This window comes from Natator depressus, chromosome 9, assembly GCF_965152275.1.
Source record: "Natator depressus isolate rNatDep1 chromosome 9, rNatDep2.hap1, whole genome shotgun sequence".
NCBI lineage: Eukaryota > Metazoa > Chordata > Testudines > Cheloniidae > Natator > Natator depressus.
In genome coordinates this window covers 4,964,449-4,970,475 of record NC_134242.1, presented here as the reverse complement: position 1 = coordinate 4,970,475, position 6,027 = coordinate 4,964,449, and the positions used below count along the sequence as shown (strand labels likewise).

Here is a 6,027-nt window from a genome sequence, read left to right as displayed (position 1 = left end):
CAATTTACATGTGTGATTTAGCCCTGTCATATAAGGTGATAAATTTGCATGCTAGGTTCTGTAAATCTGTTTTTATATCTCACTGACTGACTGGTGATGCCCTGACCCTTATATACTCGCGAGGGCATGGCTGACAACATCTAGGAGGTCCAAGGGAAAATGTAGCTCTCAGAAAGTTTGGAGATTCTATAAAGGTCCAGAACATTCTAGGAGGTTAGTGAAAATGAATCCATATATGGAATACCTGAAACGTGTTACTTCAAATGTTCTATTTTCCCCCTTTGTTGCTAATGACAAAAACAGTACCCCAGGCCCTGCACCCCCAAGCCCGGCACCCCACGTGGTCGCCTGGATCAATTGCCTCTAAATCTGGCCGTGGCTGTAGGGATTGGAAGTAGGGGGAAGGAGTGTTGTTGGCTGGACCGTAAAGTGGCGGTATCAGCACAACTTGCTTGCAGGGTCCCACGGGTACATTTCCAGTTACGCTTTGGGTTGTGTGTTTCCTTTTCCCCAAAACAGGGAACATTTTTATTCTGCAAACACTTTGGGCTGGTTGCTCTGTATCATCCCTCTCACGTTGCGTGGGGGAGGCTAGGCCGCGATTAAGGCCCCTGAGCTGGGAGCACTTCCGTGGTCAACGAGTAGATTTACATGGCCCTGCAGAATGTCACACCCACGCACGTTTGCCATTGGGTTGTGCGGGGAGAGAGTCAGGGCTGGGCTGGGCTTTGTGAGTCAGAACTATCAGCGGCCCAGTGTCAATCAGGGCAGCATTTTGCCTGGAACCTTCTTGAGAGCTTCTCAAGAGCCTAGAAATCAGTGACCACTCTCAGCAGGTCCATCCGGAACCTACCCCTAGAACGCAGTTATGGAACAGCCTCGCCTACAGGGGAAGTTCCTTCCAAGTTGCCCTGCCAGTTATGGGTTGGTCTGTCTCTCTAGGGAGGTACATGATTTTAATGGCTATCCTCCGCTAATCTCTGTGCTGGTACTATCTGCTCCTGCCATTTACAGTCATAAAACACTAAGCAAGAAATTGGCAAGTCACAGCAACTGTTAGAATCTGCTCACTTTGTGGGGGGAAAAACCCTGGTGTGCTGAGAACAGCATTCCCCCCTCGTTCCTTACTTCTAGTTGAGTCAGTGAAAGCTGCCCTCGTCCCGTGAGCCATTCACTGGCGACCGCTCTATATTTGTCTTTTTATTGTGTGTTCCCATCATGTATGGTGGCTGATGGGGAGAGGAAGAAAAAGGGCGGGCTGGTTCCGAAGCCAGTGGAGAAACACTCGGCAGGATGCCAGGTCCAGGTGCTATTTCTGCTCCTGGATCTTCACATAGCGGGGCAGTTTGCTGCTGTGCTTGTCTGGGGATACCAGGGCCAGGGGGTCTTCGAGCTTTGAAGGTCGCCGGGGAAGGGGGAGCTGGCTGCAGGATTTTGTGCCGCTACATCGACGCCTCGTCAATTTCAGCCTGTCCAGGCAGAGAGATGGCCCCACCTCCTCCCCATTTGTATGCTCTCCTGGGGAGGAGGCTGTCCTAGTGGGAGGGGGAGCCTGAGCCTGAAGGGGCATCCCTGTGCCGGGGGGAAGGTGCTGTTTGCCCTCTCGCTCCATGCCCATCACTGCCAGGCCGTGCTTTACGTAGCTGCGGAAGAGGAGGGAGAAGTTTTCCAGGAAAGGCTCCAAGTCCACATCGGGGCATTTCTTCTTGTATTCGTACAGCTCCTCCAGACCCTCCCTAGCGTTCTCCTTGGAGCCAATCTTTTTAAAGATGCCCGCTAACATGTCATTGACTTTGCCCTTTGCAGCCTTGTCAGCCACATGAGAGACCCCCTGACCGGCATCTGTATTGGTCTTGTTGGCAGCCTGCATGGTGGAGAGCCTTGTTGCCCGGCACAGGTGAGCCTCCAGCTCCGACTCCCCCTTGTTCTCTATCATGGTGAGGTGGTCCAGAATCCCAGGCCCCTTCAGCCTGCTCAAGGAGTGCAGAAGAGTTTTCAGAGCTATCTGGGGGAACTGGCTTGTGCACTGCTTTAGTTTCTCGTGGGGGAGCGCCTTCATGAAGAGGTGGATGTCCAGTAGGATCTGGTCCAGGTTGACAGTGCTGATTGTTCGGGGGAGAAGCTGCGTGATTCTCCACAGACACTTGGCCACCAGCTCAGGGAATTTGTGGGGGCTGGCTGCAGCCGTCAGGCTATCCTGGAGCAGGGCGAGCAAGGCACTAAAGATTCTGGTCTGGTCAGACTGCTCCAGCACCTTTTTCATTAGGAGATTGATGGACTGGATGACATCTTGACCTTCCTCCAGGTCCACCACCAGGGAATCCAGCATCAAGGTGATGAGACTGTGGAGCAGGTCCTTCAAAACCCCTGTGGAGGCCTCCTGGGCCAGGCTCTCTGTCTGGAACAGCAGCATCATGTTGCGAATGATGCAGCCATACAGCTGAATGACTTGGTCCTTCCCCAGTTTCTCCTCCCCCACCTGCAGCCTGTGGATGTACCGGAGCTGCCGCAAAGTGGCTATCAGGAACTGGTTGATGTGGCCAGACATGGCTTCTGCCTTGTCCTCCTGCTTCAGGATCTCATCGATCTGTGCCAGAGCCTGGATGATGGTGTCGACGTCGCCACTGGCCACATGGTGGATAATGAAGTTGATGGTGGAGGCAACGTTGCTATGCATGCCATTAGGGTGCAGGGAGACAGCATTGGGCTGGGGTTCAGGAATTGCACCTGGCTGAGTGATGCCATCCGGTTTGCGACTCTTGCACTGGAGAGAGTCATGCACATTCTCAGGCTCCTCTATGTCCATCTGGAATGCCTGGGGAGCTGCCTGCCCCATCTCCATGTCTGCTCCCGTGCTGTGGGCGTGACTGGGTTTGGAGGGCATGCCCTCTGCTGTTCCCATGCTGTCATTAGCACTTGCGCTCAGCGCATGTGGTGGTCTCTCCATGGTCTGTTTGACCGGAGAAGCATCTGGCCTGGTGGCTGCCTGTTCCATGCTCTCTTCTAGCATCCTCATGTGTTTCTCTGAAAGGTTCCCAATCAGCTTGAGCACCCCTTCCCCATGCACGTGGTGAGCGGTCACAATGATGTTTAAGGCAGCACTGCGGATGGCATTGTTTTGGTCTCCAATGAAGGCAGATATCACCTTGAAGGCTTTGCCAGGGCTTGGCTGGCACACTTCCATGCCGTAGGCTTTGATTAAATATCCCAGCTCAGCGAGGCACCCTGCCTGCTGCTTGGCGTTCGTGGACCTGGTCCCTTCCATGATGAAGTTGAACATCTTCCTGGCTGGATAGACCAGGCAGACCCTCTTCAAAACAGCATGCACCTCCCTGAGGAGAACCTCTTTTGTCTCCCCCATCTTCATGACCAGGTAGGGGAGGAAAGATGTTGCCTCGTGCTCAGTCAGCTGGTATCTTTCCCGGCTCAGCAAGGTGAACAGCAGTTTGAGATACTCCAGGCTCTTCGTCAGAACCCAGGTGTTGGTGTCAAAGAACCGCAGGGTGAGCCACTTCAGGATCAGGTCCAGGCAGCTGATGAGGCCGTCCTTCTCCCTCTCCAAGTGCTTGACCAGGATGGCCAACGCTTTGATGTGGTGCTGGAAGTTGGAGTGAAACATCTCCTCCTGCAGCCAGTTGGACACACAGCTGCACATCTGAGCCTTCAGCTGCTCCGCGTACCTGTTGCTGGGGGTGGTGAAGTTCCACCTCAGCACCTTCCCCCCTCTCTCGTCCTTTGCCCTCTGCTCTTTCCCTTTGGGGACGGTGATAAAAATAGGACCCAGCTTGTTGCCACCGTCCTTCAGGCTGGCCTTTGTTTGCACCTTCCCTCCATCGGGCAAGCCTTTGACTTTCAGGGCAGCCGCTCCTGATGTGGCGTCTTTGGGTCCAGGCTTCCGTTCCAGGGCACTGCTGGACACGGAGTCTCCAGCAGGGGCTGGGGAAGAAGAGGCTGATGCCAGGTGGGATGTGGCTGAGGGTGAGGCGAAGGCTGGGACGGCCGTGACCCTTGGCAGCCTGGAAGGCAACTTAGCAGGAACAGTGGGCTTGGAGGTAGGGTTGGCTTTGGCTATCTCCAGCATGGCCACTACGTGGTCCTTGGTAGCTGGCTTCAGTTGGCGAGCGGCTTCGTCCATCTCCTCAAATCCCAGGTGCATCAAGAAGAAGGGCATTGCTTCCTGGGCCGCCTTCTGCACGTCGCCATTGCAATCTCCCAGGCAGGCGTAGAGATGAGGCACTCCCCGCAGCAGGTCTGAGGGGGCAGAACGGAGAGCAGGCAGCTTCTCAGCCAGCCAGCCCAGCAGTTCTTGCCTTTGGAAAGGGTTTTCCTCTCTCAGCTCCTCGGAAGAGTCCTCCCCCTCCAGCCAGTCCTTCGTGCCGATCTGCTCGGCCCAGGCATTCAGGGCCATAAGGGCTGAGGCTCGCACGCTGCTCTTGCTGTCCCTGAAGATGGCGACCAGGGGGATGCCCAGCTTCCTCACATGCTGCTTGATGCTCGGGCCCATGGTGGTGGCCAGTCGCTGGAGGATTCTCAGGGTCTGCTGCACCAGAACTGTATTGGGGTCCTGGAGACAAGCCCTCAGGGCAGCTGGGAGGTCGCCCACGTTCGGCTGGATGAGGCTGGCGTCGCTAAGGATACCTGCCACCTCGTCCAGGCCCTCCTTCTGGATCCTCCAGCTCTTGTCCCGCAGCTTCGACACCAGCGCTGAGGTGATCCTGTCTCTGATATTCACAGTCTCAGTCCTTCCATGGTCCTGGGGCTTCCCTCCCTTCCCCTCATCCCCTCTCCCCCTACAGTGCTTGGAGCTGCCCCGGGTGGGAGCAGGTGGGCTCTGCCCTTTCATCTTCTCCAGCTCGGCATCTATCTGGGAGAGAAGGGGCAGCGTCTCGCCCTCGAAGAACGCTCTCAGAGGGGTGCCCACGTACAGAGAAATGGTCCCCAGCAGGACAAAGGCAGAGGCCCGTACATCTGGGTGAACAGCAGCAAGAGCAGCCTTTATGGTACTGACCAAGGCCTTCACCTCCATCCCAGTGAAGCCAAACTCTGTAATGGCATTCGCCAGCCACTTCAGGACTTCTGCCTGGGTCCTGGGCTGGGTCTGCAAGAAAGCCAATGACGTGACCTTGTCAGCAGTCCACGGCAGCGCACAGGCCTCTGCTATCGCTGTCAGGGCTCCTTTCACATCGCTGCTGCAGATCACGTCACCCACCTTCCCCACCAGGCTGGCCAAGACGACCTGAGCTGACGTTCTGGAAAAGTTTCCCTTCTGGGCGATCAGGGTGATGATGTGAAGCTTTTTCTGTATCACCGGGAGTTTGGTTTCCTCCCAGCCACGATCCTTCTCCAGCAGCCTCACCAGGGCCTGGCAGGGCATTTTGCTCTTCTCTATTTCTTCCACAGCCTTCTGAAATGCCTCCAGGCCTGAAAACCTCTCCTTCCAGTTGCGGCTGGCCAGCTGCCGAATGCAGGAGGCCGGAAGGACAGCTGCCACCACTTTCTCACATGATTCTTCTGAGAGCTCAAGTTCAGACATGTTGCTTGGCACTGACTTTTGTTTGCTTTGGGCGCCAGAACCTCCTGCACCATCGGTTCTCAGGTGGGTGACCAGGCTGGGTGACAAGAGCTTCCAAATGAGCTGCAGAGGGTCTTCTCGATGTCCTTGCCCCCTGCAGCAGCTGGAGGAGCTGCTGATGTTCCAGCCGCAGCGTCGGATTCCTGGTGATCATCTGCTGCTCTTACTTGTGAGTTCTGATGTGCTCGGTCTGACGGCTGCAGGTCATTGTGACGTCATCCACCCATGTTTAGTCCAGAGAAGAGAAGGCCAAGGGTGGGGACATGGTAACAGTCTTCAAATATGTAAGAAACTGTTCTAAAGAGGATGGTGATCAACCATACTCCATGTCCACTGAGGTAAGATAAGGAGGAATCAGCTTAGTTTGCAGCAAGGGAGATTTAGATTAGAAATTAGGAAAAGCTTTCTGATGATAGGGTAATGAAGTCCTGAAACTGGTGACCTATGGAGACTGT

At 55.2% G+C, this 6,027-nt stretch overlaps 1 pseudogene; it reads right to left on the bottom strand.

Moving 5' to 3' along the window:
• Window positions 1-1,309: 1,309 nt before the first annotated feature.
• LOC141993670 (cytoskeleton-associated protein 5 pseudogene) lies at window positions 1,310-5,780 on the bottom strand (annotated as a pseudogene).
• Window positions 5,781-6,027: the final 247 nt, after the last annotated feature.